At 39.4% G+C, this 14,589-nt stretch overlaps 1 long non-coding RNA gene across 2 annotated transcripts; it reads left to right on the top strand.

Moving 5' to 3' along the window:
* The first annotated feature begins 217 nt into the window (after positions 1 to 217).
* On the top strand, positions 218 to 14,439 carry LOC136347957 (uncharacterized). 2 transcript variants are annotated; one of them, XR_010733563.1, is made up of 4 exons: positions 218 to 350; positions 13,272 to 13,325; positions 14,123 to 14,289; positions 14,338 to 14,439. It is a non-coding gene; the product is annotated as an uncharacterized lncRNA (long non-coding RNA). The 2 variants fall into 2 exon arrangements; XR_010733564.1 differs by lacking the exon at positions 13,272 to 13,325.
* The last annotated feature ends 150 nt before the right edge of the window (positions 14,440 to 14,589 follow it).

The following is a 14,589-nucleotide window of genomic DNA, read 5'->3' as shown; positions in this document are numbered from 1 at the left end:
CACCACAATCATCCAATTGTCCTCTAAGCGAAATTTTTGTTTCCTGATGAAGGGGCACCAACAGCTTTTGAAGTGATGATGTTTTGAGAGTCAGTGATGATAGTGAGAAGGGGATATTGCAAATGAAGCCTGTGAAGCCGGTCCTGGTAGTTCCGGTTGTTTTCCTAAAGCTGATGCAAGAACTTTCGGTGGTTGTCAAGAGGCGATAACTGAAACAACAGAGATAGAGAGTAATGAAAATATTTTGTGAAAAGTGTTGTTCTGACGCAATGTTTTTGCCTGTTGTTGCTGAGTTTTAAAGGGTCTTTGGAGGAACCCCAAGTTGCTAAAAATCCCAATCCCTCAGTAAGGTCAGTACATAACCTTATCATACAGTACTTCCAGTAGAAATGTTTATTTTGAAAATGATGCAATTAGGAAGAACTTTTGCTTTCATAATAACCCTCCCAACAATAGCACGTGATAACATAGGGGGCAGTACGACTACAATTGTTTCTGTTTACAGAGTCCTAGAACTCTGACGTCTTTTTTATCGTTAAAAATTTATAGCCGCTGATGTACGTCAAGTTTCAAATTCTAATACGTACACAGTAGAAATTTTACAGTTTTCATTGGTGTGCCGTCTCCTACATTTTTCTTAATTTTTAGATTTTTGTCAGTATGTAATTATACAAGTTTTGTTGATTACTTGAGCGATACAGAGTCCGACCCTGTAGATACCCTCTTGTGAAAGCCATTTTGCACATTTTTAGAAACAAAATGGCGTCTAACCTTAATAGTAATCTTTTCTGGTGAAAATACATAAATTGAACTCACTTAGATTCGAGGTGGTTTGCTATTTGAGATGAGTCCGGCCCTTTTGATTTCTCATCATATGTTCAAGATGCCCATTTTATGAATCTTTACTAACAAAAGCGATATCTAATTAGGGAAAAAATCATTAAAAGCGACTGAAATGTGTGTAATATTTTGCGCATGTTTTAGGAACAAAATGGCGACTTCAAATAGGAAAATTTCACAAACGAAAGTTGCCATCGATGTCTTGTTAGATATTTCAGGTAATTTTGAAATTGGGCTGATTGAGGTCCTCAAGATCATGGGATCATGCCTGGCTAATTACGTGCTTCCGTGGATCATTTTGTATTTTCTTTGGCAACAAAATGGAATTCCTAATTAGAGAAAACTCAACGTACACATCTTCAAAAAATATTTATCCGTGATCAAATAATTAAAAAGGTTTAAGACATTATTAAATTGAGCTTGGTGCGATTCTGTAGATTTCTCATTATCCCCTTTCAAGTCGGCCATTTTGAGGTGCTTTGAGGACAAAATGGAAATGAAAATACGGCGTCAACAATAAAAAAAAACATCATTATCTTTGACGAAATAATCTCGAACTCGTGGGCAGCTTAATCACACCAAACTCTTCAGCTCAATGCGCCCCTGTGAGTTACATTTCTCTGCAGTTTTGTCCCTTTCCAATGCATTTATATTATATAACCGAGCTTAAACCTACATAGATACACTAAAAAAACTTTTTATCTCCTTTAGTTTGCTGACTGGTGGCTTGTTGCACTTGCCCCTAGATAAAGACAAATACGACCTTTCTAATGTTCAATTTTCTATCGATAAAACAGACATTTCAGTAGATTTATTGTTTATTTTAGTGAAAATAATCAAGGCAAAACAGGAAAAAGTTAGATAAAGGGGTCAAGGAGAGGGTACTTTGAAAACCACGTGATGGTGATACCTTTCTGAAGGCGACTATCTTCATTTTATCCGTCTTCTTTTATTTGTAAAAAAATATGCGATACAGTATAAAGCACACTTAATATTTTTGCAATATTTATTGATAATGTTTGTCAATATGGTCTATGTATAGTGTAGCAATCGTAAGCAGGCTATTATTGAATTACGAATTTGTTGGCCCGAAAACGAAGAAAATCCTCCTGAAGCTTCTTTTATAGATAATCCGGGTTGAATGTTTGTTTGTTGCTCTAAAGCTAGACCTTTGTAACCGGCTAATTAAGATATTGTTGTGGTAAAAGGCCACCTATCAGGCCAGATTCGAGTCACGCGATCCAGGGCAAAAACGTGACACGAAAGTGACGAAACAATGTCCAGAAGCAGATAACCCGGATGTTTTACATTAGAATTTTTGGAGGAAAATACATAAAGAACACATTGATTCATTATAATTAACTCACAATACGACCACGAGGTATGGACTAAGTCCAGTCGACTTAGTACCTTCAGGATCGCTAATTTCCGCAGAGCTTGAAGATTGCAGAATGAGCATTCATGGAAACTCCTGTTCGACTAGCACTTCTTCCTTTCCTCAGTCTGTTTCATCCTTTTTTACTTCTCTTTTATCACTCATTCTCATATCGCGATTCATTTCACATGAAAGCAAGATCTTCCGTTAATGAAGAAATTTAACGTCGAAGACGTTAAAGTAAAATTTTGTTTCAATATTTTTCTAAACAAGTCCTAGAAAAAAACTTCGATTTTTAGATTAATTTCTTCTCCTTTTTTCTCTTTTCTAGACCTTCGGTCATTTGCCTCATAAGTTTAATAGAACTGAAGAATTAGTAGCAATTTTTTCTCATTGATGGCCCAATCTAGACCCTCCAATTCTGGTTAATCGTCTGGGTGGAGTTAAAGAAATGGAAGATTGACGGAAACCGCTAATCTTCGATGAAGCAACGACAGAACCGAAATTAAGCGGATAAGCTGCCAATTTTCTGTTTCCTACTTTCCGTCACTATACGACGAAGAATCATCAGTTGTCGTCGCATAATACCATCGTACAACCATGATGCAATAGCTTAAGGAGTACACGACCCAATTCGCGATGGTTTCTAGGCTCACGACGTCTTCGACCGTTTACCTAGCCTCACAAAACCCATCAGCCGTCTCTCTCTTCCTCGTTGCTTGGCTGCGAGGAAGACGAAGAACGAGAGATACTCATGGTGGCAAAAACCATTGCGAAACTGAACGCGTCGTGGGACTCGATCGTCCTACTAAACGAAAGTGAAATCGAGGTCGCCTTTGCACTTTCACTTGTTCGCGTCTAGCCCAGCGAAACCGACCAATGGGAATTTGCGATCCGGACAGTGGCGGAGAGGCAGTCCGGAATGGGAATCTGAACATCTTCAATGAAAGAACTGACTTCAAGATCCTGAAAGTCAACGGAACTGCGCATAATATGGTGGCAGTTCTGCGCAGCAGTGGGCAACAATCTTCCAAAACTCAAGGTCATATATTAACAGAAGAAATAGATGATTATAGAAGGCTCGCGCCGCCATTGGTTTCCTCTTAAGCCGTATTTTGTCGGTTTGAATAAATCGAGGCATGTCCTACTTTACGGAGCGCGGACATCTAGAATTTATTTAGTTTGTTGTTGTCTTTTTTCGTCTTTTTTCCCAACGAAGAACGCGCTACAAAGCTATTACGGGTTACGTAACGTTGCGCCATATTGGGGATTTGTTCCGGCGCAAATCGAATTTCAGCCATAGATGAAAACAAGCGGTTCTTTGTTCCTCCTCCGATAAAATGAGAACGCTTCTTCAGGATCAGTGAAGAATTCCATGGGAGGAAAGGAAGAGGCAGAGGAAAAACTATGATAGGGGAAAGAAAGGAAAACGAGGAGGCAAAATTCATTATTAGATCGCTAAAACTTTGATCATATCACGTCCACATCATTTACTTCCAATTACTGCAGACTTTTGGATGAAGAAACGGACAAGAAACTGAGGCTCGTTTTCAAGGGTTTCCTCCATGGGGAAACTTCCGAATAATTAAGGAAGAGCAATACGAAGAAACTTGATGCGTTCAAGCAGCCTGAAGGAATGCTATTGCAACTGAAGGGAGGCGGATGTAGAAGACTCGACCCGGCACTTGTCGTTGAACTGCAGATGACGAAGAACTATCTGTTACTGCAGAACTTGATTTTTTTGCAAACCCCAATGAAAAAACTTGAACTCTCCGCCAAGATAGAAGATAATATCTACGTTTTCATCGGCGTATTAAAAATTCGGAAATTAATGAAGATGTGTTGAACCGACTACGTACGTATAATGTGGTGAAGGTCGGGAAGAACACGCATACAAAACAGCATTCTCTTTCCTCAATGGGTTCAAATTGGCTTTAATTCTCTATTGATCAAGACCTGTTCTTTTAGGAGAATTATTAAGGCAATTAGCTGATGAAGCAATAGAGAATCTTGTTCATCAGTATGTCCCCCAATTGAAAGTGAAGCAATTTCTTCCAAGTGAAGAAAAGAAGGAACAGGATTAAATCCAAATTTCGACCCAAATACTTAGCATCACCACCTCAAATTGGGCAAGAAAAATGAAGAACTTTGCAATTAAACTCGCAAATATACATCTATTTAAGGGCAGAGAAGAAGGTGATACCCTTGGAAAGAAGATTCAATTAGACAATATCTAAATTGTATGAAAACAAAGAGGGATGAAGCTGGAGACGATAAAGAAGATGCGGAACAAATTAAGCAAGTCAGCTTTAAAAACCAGAAGGTCTTCATATTGATGTGACGCAATTGTTTTAAATGTGAAAAAGACAAAAAAACACATATATGGTATCGTTCCCATTTGAGAATTTAAAAGGAAACTGAAAAAAAATCAAAAATAAAATTTCAGAGTTCTCTATATTTCCATCTTCTGCTTGGCTGAAGCTCTGAAGGAGGAGAAGAAATAGGTAAAAAGGAGACCTGAAGCACCTCATCTTGATGCTACTCGTCTATTTTTCCCTAAAAAAAAACCGATGAAGTCTACTTCAGTTTTCTTCGTGCAACAAAAAAGTTCTCATACCCGTTCCGCAAAAAATCTTGAAGTAGAAAAAAGAACGAAGTGATGAAGAACCAATTCTTTTGGAGTAATTCTAAAGCCCCCTTTCCTACTAAAATTTCACTTCAGAACATTTTTCGGTAGTTCGCTCGAAATCCACATACCCATCCCCAGGACACTCAAAACTAATCATGGACTCCGGGCAGGTACCCTTAAAAAAATCATCGATGAGCTTCCTTGCCACTTAGACCCTCACAAAAGTACCATCCACAGTGTTAATTTAATTTAATATTGAAAGCGAGAACCATGATGTACCATCGAAAGGGAAAGTGTAGATGTGCCGGTACCGCGAATGAGGTACCGAAGTAGGTCGCCTCAATGGCAAAAACTGAAAGTATACTTTATGCTGTTTAGTAGTTTAATTAATCGATTAAAAATTGTAATCGATTTCAGTTTTTATTTTAAGGTAGTAGTTATCGATATTATATGATGGTTATCGATTAGGATAAAGGTCAAACTGTGGATAATCATTGGTGACGCATTGCTGTTCTCAGTAGGTACCACTAGTCAGGTACGAGCAATAACTGTCAATGGTACCGTAACGGAGTCGTAAAATTGTGCGTTTGACCTATTATTGTTATACTTGAGATGCTATTTCTTTGAATTCTTCAAATGCTCTTGAAGTTTTTCCCACATTACTACCAACATTCCACCACTATGACAGTTAAATGGAAGACTTTGAGGTGTCCGATTCGATTTTGCATTTATTCGAAATGCATGTGATTCGAACTAGGCCATATCGTGTTCCTTTTCCTCTCGTTTGATGGTTGTTCACCGTCTCCATTGTTAATCGTTGCCACGGTAGACTGCGGGCGCATGCTCTACTTACCGCGATATTATGTAAAACCGCCTTAATTGATGTGAATTCACCGCTTTGCAGTCGCGTCTTAGCTGGCTAAGCTCCGCTTATGTAACCGAGGGCTTGCCATTGTTTTTGGGGTCAATTTTTGGCAAAATTAATTCCTTTTTGCCTCCATTTTTGCCGGTGGCGAAACACCACGATCCGGTTCTTGCGCTGCCAAAAACTTCGGCTACCGCTTGACCGGAGCGATTTGACCGCTCGGGTTAGACGAAATAGCTTCAATGAACCTCGACAGAACCAGAAATAGATATTGTAATCCTGTGTTGTGTAAGGCGGGACTTACACTACGGAGCGCTGCAGCTCATCAGTAGTGATACCTAAACTGGACTATTTATAAAACAGCTTATGTGTTTTTCATTATATGCCCAGTTTCATGTGAAATGCACTGTCCAGTAATAATGACAATAATCAAGTGTTGTAATTTTGGCAAAGTAATGCTTCATGATAGAGTATCAGATGATCAGAGTTTCAAGAAAAGGAAAGAACGCCGATGATTTTTTTTTGTCATCCACCTTCTACGTTAACGATTTCCTGAAGCCGGTATTACAGTACCCTTCATACAGACTTCACCAAATGGCACTTTTCAACAGGATAATGCAAGGCCGCATACTGCGAACATTACTTGAAGATACCTGGAACAAATACAATTGGAAATGCTGCCTTGGCCTGCACGGTCACCGGATCTATCACCTTTCGAACGTCTTTGGGGCATAATGGGTCGCCGCCTTCGAAATTCTCCCAAAAATGTGGATGATCCACGATACTACCTTGAGGTGGCATGGAATGAATTACCTCGGGAGGATATTGATCACTTGTTCCAAACCATGCAGCGAAGAGTACTTTGCTGTATGGGGCGATGCCCCTCATTGTTAACTTTTTAATAATTGTTTTTTACTGAAACTCTGATCGTTTAATACTCTACTATGAAGCTTCATTTTGCCAAATTTACAAGATTCAATTATTATTACTGGGCGATGCATTTCATACGAACCCCACAATATTTGCAACCTAAACCTCAGGCAATCAAACTACAAACTTTTCTGATTGTAACTGATGTCGATAGACGCCACCTCTCAATTAATGTTTGGTAAACTTTACCTGATACGTCCCTGATATGCCTTCAACATAAGACGAGTTAGGAGAATACTTTCAATTCGCTAAAACTGCGAAAACTCGTCATCCGAGCCCATCTCTAGCATCAGCACAGTTGGGCGTACTATGAGGCCAAACTTGGGCTCTCAAAATAAATCGATAGGTCAGGTCGTCTCTAGTATTATCGAATTTTACGAGGCAATTTTTCCACTCTAACTTCTACTTTAGAAAAAATTGAATCTTTGGGCATGACCACTAACATGAAAACTCGAAACAATGTCATCGGCGCCTTTTGGTTGCTCGATGTTAAAAGATTACCTTTTATAGTTAAATGCGTTGTACAGGGTGTCCCAATCGAAACAGTCCACTTGAAATGTTTTCCATGCGAGTGGTTTTTCCAGAAAAGCGCGAGACATGTCGAGTTTGCTTTCAGGGGGGCATTGCTTGAACGTAGAGCCAGAGGTGTTGGTGCACCCTCTACACGGGGCTTCAACCCCATTTCGACCACCTTAAAGGGCGCGGGAGGTCAAGTGGCGCATCATTTTGGAGGGATTTCACTTCTTCTTGCGAACGTGTTGAAATTTTTTTGTCCCGCGTGAAAATTAATGCGAAAATCGTTTTGGGAAGTGATGTAAATCTCAATTTTTGACTATGTCGGTGTGAAAACTGGTCGCATCCTAGGGACCGCCACTGATCTTACAAATCTTCGAATTCTATGACAGACCTTAACCTCATAGGCGCGCGTTTGTTTTTTTTTTTTTTTAAGAGTAATGTCCATGCTCGTCTGATTCAGCATTGGAAGGTACTTTTGCAATCAAAACTTTGTCACGGATTCATATTTAAAATTTCTCTTGATAACCTGAGAGAACGCAGCAATAAAATTGCAATTCCTTTAGCAGGAATTTGCACAATATTCTTTAATCCTGCAGTAAAACCGATTAGGAAACGAATTTCTTAATCACCGTCAGACTCCTCACTTCTGTTCCCTCAAGTGGCCATAAACAGCTGCCTATTCTTTTCTAGATGTTCCTTTAAGCCCAGTTACAAAACTACCTTATACAAAGTCAACATCCGACTAAATTAAACAAACATTACCAATTATTCATCATCAGCAACAACCTTTGTTGCATAAAATTACCGATAACCCTTCAAGTTATTGGCTGATGCATTGAGCCAGTTTTCGGAAACTCGGATAAAGGAAAAAACGACGGTTCGGGTTGAACAAACTGTAGATGTTAACGAACGATAGAAAAAACACACTTAAAGGATAAATCTGCCCACTTATCTTTTTTTTATTATTTGCAAGATCGTGCATTAAAATTGCAAAGGTAAACAGAGGTAAAATGTACAGGAAAGCAAACAAAGACGCCGGTTTCTAGCTGAAAAACGCAGGGGAATTTGTGGTTTTTCATCGTTAAAAATGCACACCTAAATAGGGTCATAAAAACCACTTTTCGTGTTTAGATATTTCGCCAAAAACAATAATTTTTCTCTTTGGAGAGGGGCAAAGGTCAAGACACGCGTCTTAGTCGCCGATTAGCAATCGCGGAATCCGGTTATTTCTGGTCATTTCGACTTCAAGTTTTGACCCTTTTCTTGATATCTTCAACATGGGAGCAAGGCGAGAACCAGGAAGTCGTATGATAACGTGCTGATAACGACCAGCGACAAGAAGCGGGAGGTTTTAACCCTGCAATTAGCACACGCGTCAAAATGGTGGACTCAAATCGAATGGAATCCAAAATGAACTAACAATCAATGCAAGGAACCTTCCTTGAAACTGTCTGAATTGGAGATATTGAAAACTGACTTTATCGCCGCATTTCTTGTAGAAAGATGCATGAAATCCCCGTGGAGGAAATAGATTGTTCCACTCCTTTGCCTCCACACCTCCTCCTATAACATTCCGAAACTGAACGTGAAAGTGTTCCTTTTCCATCTCCCAATTGCCATTTTTTCATTCAAAGGGAGAGCGCACTAGAGATGTACCTTGAGGTCGACAAGACATAGCATAACGGAGCTGCCGGAACGCCCAAAAGAAGTGCTCGCTGGCCATGCAGTATAACATCGATTATTATTTGTATTCTTGACCGTTAATTTCGGGACATTTTTCAGTTGTAGGGATGTGCGTAGGTATCGATCATGCGTAGCGAATATGAGAAAGCGGACATTCGCAAAGTTCACTAGACACACACCATGTACGGCTAACAAATCCCTTATTTACATTGCTTAAAATTATTTGTAAGAGACTTAGTCACACTGGACAGTATTTTTAATCGACACCGAGAAATTTAACCAGCGTTAGAACACTAGGGGTGGGCCTAGAGATCGACTAATTCAGGGGAATGTGAGATCATTAGCTGGTGTCAGGAAAAGCTTACTAGAAATGTCGTATATTTGAATCAATCTAAAGCAGCTGATAGGATGCTTAATAGAGATGCACCTCAAGATAAAATATTTTTAGTCAGGAAAAGGTACAAAAATACCTAGAGACTGCCCCAAGGGAGCATTACGAGGGATAAAACACCGTTAGGAGAAGCACGCTAGAGATGTTTTGCAATATCGATAAATTCAAGTGGAACGGAAGCTACTCGGAATGCTGGGAGAAATGTTGTCAACATCGAGAAACTTCAGGCATCTATAGTGCTAGAGATAGGTATCGAAGTCGACTTTTTAAACTCGATACGATGGTTAAATATGCGAGATTATTACGATACGAGTGTGATTCGAGGTAGCCATATTGATCTCTTTCGGGAGCTTGCTGGTGCCTGAGAGAAAGTGGAAATTATTAGATTTTCTCTATTGGCTCGATCCGCTCTCGCTAGAGCTGGTTCTTTCCCCTCTTTCCTCCACCAGCTTAATCTGGTTCTTTCTCGTGATTTTGGTTGCCACAACAAAGCGAAATCGGATTATTATGGCCATGAGGCCCAAAATCATGCGATTATTATTAACGCGAGAGTTTGTTTATGCCACTATACGATTTGATAACTTTTGTTTACGTTTGATTGCGGGCCTAATTAAAAAATTATATCACCGAGGTTAAGAAAAATACCATCTCTCCACCTTGTTTAAGTTTAGCCGGCTTGCTCAGGTTCGAATTGGATGACCTTAGGGCCGGTTTCTGCGCGCGGAATAGCGCTATTCCGCACTTAAATCGCTACCAATCGATGATATGTATTTCGAGGAAACGAGGCGTCAGAAGTTTAATATATGACTGATTAGATAAAGTAGTTCTTGTTTACACTGCAAATGACTAGGCTTAAATTCGAAGGTTTTCAAAAATTGCCAGGACGTAGTTGTGGGGATCGCCCGTACTTTTCCGGGCGCGGTCGCCTAATGCGAATTGCGCAAGCCTCGCAAAAGGGCGACTTGTTTGAAATTTGCTTTCTCGTTATTGCGATTAACGACTTCATTTTTCCCTCGTTTTGGTCATTAGAATATTGCGTTAGCTGATAATCGAATAATGGACAGGCCTAGAGGAAAAAACAGTTCGGAGATATTGCCTGTTTAGAAAAATTGGACACGCACGTTGGCCAACAAATCTGCGGGACAAACAGAGCGGAAACGGCTCATACGCCAATTTCTTAATAAAGTTTAAGTTGCGATTCGGCATGGTCTGGGCCTGAAATTAATTGTGCCATTTTTGCCATAGAGTGTACGGTTTGTTTAGTATTGCCTCAGCCCTAAATCGGATTTTCAAAAGCAGAAACAACCTTGAGGAATTTCTGTTCAAAGAGTGAAACCTCCCTGCAAATCACCGAAACGATAATTGTCTCATTTAAGTCTGAACAGGTCAATTTCTTCACAAATCTTGCTTCTCTCGCCGTTTTGGAATTTTATACGGGGTGAACTTTTTTCGATGGTTAGTGAGGCGACCTCGGAAATTGGGGGAATTGCGAAGTCTCTACGATGAGGAAAGGATTGCAGCATCAAGGGACCGATTCAAAGCCACTTTTGATTTTCTAAAAAAGCCCATGGTGAACCATTGCAGATATTTAGCAAAAACCAAATTTTGTCGATTTTTTCAAATCGATCCAGCTGTGTAATTATTGATTATAGAGAAATTATGTAAATTCGAAAATTGTAGATAATTTTGCCCTCAAAAATTAGATTAACAGGATTTTTTTTGTTCCCCATACCTCCTACATACAGGATTGTCTGGATTTTTTCTAGCAGGATTTTAACCGCACGTCCTACGCATAAAAATGATCTTAGCTTGCTATAGAGGGTGTTTAAAAAAGACACGACAATATTTAAGGGGGCTATTGCTCAAGCCATTTTATGGAAAATGTTTTGGTGAACCTAGGTCCGGAACTGTATTGTTCCAAAATGCAGGATGCTAATTTTTTTCTCAAATAACGGTTTTTGAAAAGTAATTCGGGTATATTTTGAATGATTTTTTAAAACTCTTTAAAAATCATCAAATTACAAAATATTTTTAGGGAATAAAAAAATAAACCCTTGAATTTTTTGAAAACGATTTTGCGTAATATGCGGAGATGCAGTAAAATGGTTTTTATTTCTTTTCTCGCAAACAAAGCAAGATACGACGAAAATTCAAGAGACGAAAAAGTTGTATTGTTAGTTGTTTCATTAAAAAATACATATAAAAATTTAATTTAACTCAGTGACGTACGTTTTTTTGTTAATAAATCTGGCTAAGATGTCCCCCTTAACGCAACTAGGCTTAATAATTTTAATCTACTTAGAGCCAAATCAGCCCCTTATTACTAGAAACAACGCTACCAAACTCCAAAAAAATCGGTTAAAGGATATTTAAATTATTTTTCAAAAAGCGGCATTCAAAAAAAAATTAACGCCCCGTGTCTTAAAAACAATACATTTCCTAACCTATGGTCATAGGAATTTTTTTTCATAAAATAATCGAGGAATCACCCCTTATCTATTGCCGCGTCTTTTTTACACACCCTGTATAAACTATATTCGAGAAATGCTTTGTAAAGACAATACAGCGTATTGAAATTTTTTTTTCCCTATTTATTTTTTATAGCTCCCAAAGTTTTTGAGATATTTAGCTCAAATTTTAAGTTTAAGTTATTTTTTAGGGTTTCCATCATTAGATATTCGCAGATGATCGTAAAAATCTGTAGGATGATGTTTTTTGGAGCTATGACCCATTTCATCGCCCAAAACTTTGTTGTGGTGCGCCGCATAACGATTAATTTGAGAAATTTTAATTGTCCGTTCCACTTAGAAACTTTTATGTGTTTAGGCCATTTTTGCACCTGCGACCGTTTCTGAGTTATATGCAAAATGATGAGATAATGCGTGCTAATGCTTCCATCGAATAGGTATGGTTGGTTGCTGACATTTCTAAAATTGTATTATCATTATACATTGTGACACGTTACTACACTGCACCCCAGAGTAAACAAACATTTATTGACGATCTAAGAATAAAGCGATTTTTAACAGAAGAGAAATAAAAAATAATAGTAAACACGAGAACAACAATAACTTCACGTACGGAATAAATTGAAGAGCGATAATTCATACGATAACGGAACATTTTAAATCAATACCAAATAATTATTACTGCGGAAATTGTTCGATATGATCGCCATGACGTTCTACATATAAATAAAACGTCACCATAAAGGCCGCCGCACATCTCTCAAATTCTGGGCAGATGTCCTAAGAGCAGAATTTCTTATTTGCCTTACAAACTCTTCTTCAGGGTTTACTGGAATAGAGTACGCACTTTGCTTTATAAACCCCTATACACAAAAGTCTAGAGGTGTTAGATCCGGCGATCGAGGAGGCCAAGCAACTTGTCCTTCGCGACCCGCCCATTTGCGTGTAAAATTTGCTTTTGGCCGATCCAGAAGTGCATGCGCGTAATAATGCTATCAGTTTACGTCCAAAATTTAAACTAAATATCTGAAAAATTTCGGGAGGTGTAAAAAATAAATTGGAAAAATACAACACTCTGTGATTCTTTAACAAAGCGTTTATCGAATACAGTTTGTACAACGAACTAATATTATTTTAATGCGTATAATACGTAGTTAAAATGCTTCTACATCAAAACCGGACACTCTGTATAATTGCTGAAAGGTTCAGGCAATCATTCTTCTCAAACACTGAGGTGTACCATCCTCTGTAGTCAATATTTTCTTCCCACCTTCAGTCAAGCATGACGTAACCTGATACCAAGTGGTGTCACGTAGGTCGAAGGATGTAGGTTTCAGGGCCGGCAAGGGATTATGCGCTTCCACATCGCTCACCCCATGGCAAAAATCTGCGATATACGTGGCAGACTTTGCACCATCATATTCTAAATTACCGATAACACACACGAATTTCGATAGGCAAAGATCGGATACACACACTTGTCATTAGAACGCAAGGTCTCGGATCACTCGAAATCTTCCACATCGCCTCTTATCATCCAAGATATGTTTATGACTCGATTTAATGTTTTTCAGAAACATGAAGTGCTACACCGACACTTCACATTGCAGGATTTAAGTGCCGGCAAGGTGAGATTAAATTATTGTACAAAGGCATTTTTTGAGGACGTTTTCGCGACCTACGGCGATTTCAACATCACCAGAGATCTAGTAAACGATACATACGAGGAGATTTTACGAGAACGCATCCCAAATTATTTGGCTGTTTAGAATGTAATTTTCGCGCTACACACGTTATGGGTCCGGTCACAGTCCCTGGACACCCAAACTGGAACCCAGGAACGGAAAAACTCAAAATTCGAAGACATAAAGTGAGCATTCACCAATTTCTCGTGTCCGCAGTTGAATTTTGCCACTTCAGATTTCTGCAACGCGCCCGCAGCTTCGGTATTTCCCCGCCGGGTAGCTTCACGCGCCCGTAAATTATTTTCACGTTTCTCCGTTTCGCTCGGCTCCAAAGGCCCAATTTGATGCTTTGGTCGTGAAATTGTTCGCATACGGTCCGAAAGTTGGCGACCATGCGAAAACTGCTTGAAAATTAGCAATTTCTCGACCTTCATTAGATTTGAAGGTTGGGATAGGGCAGGATCGCCATTTTTTAGTCAGTCGTTGGAGCTGAGCCAGCACCTCTTAACCGTTTTCTAAAATTTGCTTTTTGGGGACCAACAATGCTTTATCGCTGACGGATATCGAAACTTAATTTCGGCGTATGACTTAATGGGTATGTTTACCAACTGGAAATTTCCTGAAATCAGTGCTAGAGATAACGTAGATTGAAAACGTTGCCGGGGAGATCCCTTTGATGAAGAGACTTAGGACCCTGACCTTCAAGATGACGATCGAACATTCGATCGTAACGCTTCTAGGGCTTCAAGGGGGTTAAGGTGGCATCTCGAAGGATTGCACCTTCTGAACTGCAAGTTGCTGTGGCCATCGTAGAATTGCTACAAGGCTCAATCTGTAGGTGCGTGAGCTCTATGCGTTGCGGAAACTACACCTACAATCTGAAGTCTGGGAATTAAGTGCCTTTCTCGTAAGAAGCCCGAATATGGGCAGATACCGTAGACTCAAAGAGCATCAGTTTTAGGGCGATTTTCTAAAAATTGCTACTGCCGCTTGAAAGGGGTGCAAAACTGAAGTTGCTGGGACTTGAAGCCCATGAAAGTTTGAAGAACCTTCAAGAAATGTAACAGAGCTCAGGACTTAGCGACAAGTTCCATAGTTGTCCCTGCCGAATTAAATAGACTACAGAGCCTTGTAGCAGTGGAATGGGCAAATCATTGGGCAGAATAACGAAGTTCCATGGAAAAACCCAAAGTACCGGCGAGTGCAA

Source organism: Euwallacea fornicatus, chromosome 2 (assembly GCF_040115645.1).
Source record: "Euwallacea fornicatus isolate EFF26 chromosome 2, ASM4011564v1, whole genome shotgun sequence".
In the NCBI taxonomy this organism is placed as follows: Eukaryota; Metazoa; Arthropoda; class Insecta; order Coleoptera; family Curculionidae; genus Euwallacea; species Euwallacea fornicatus.
This window is presented reverse-complemented; position numbering and strand designations above follow the sequence as displayed.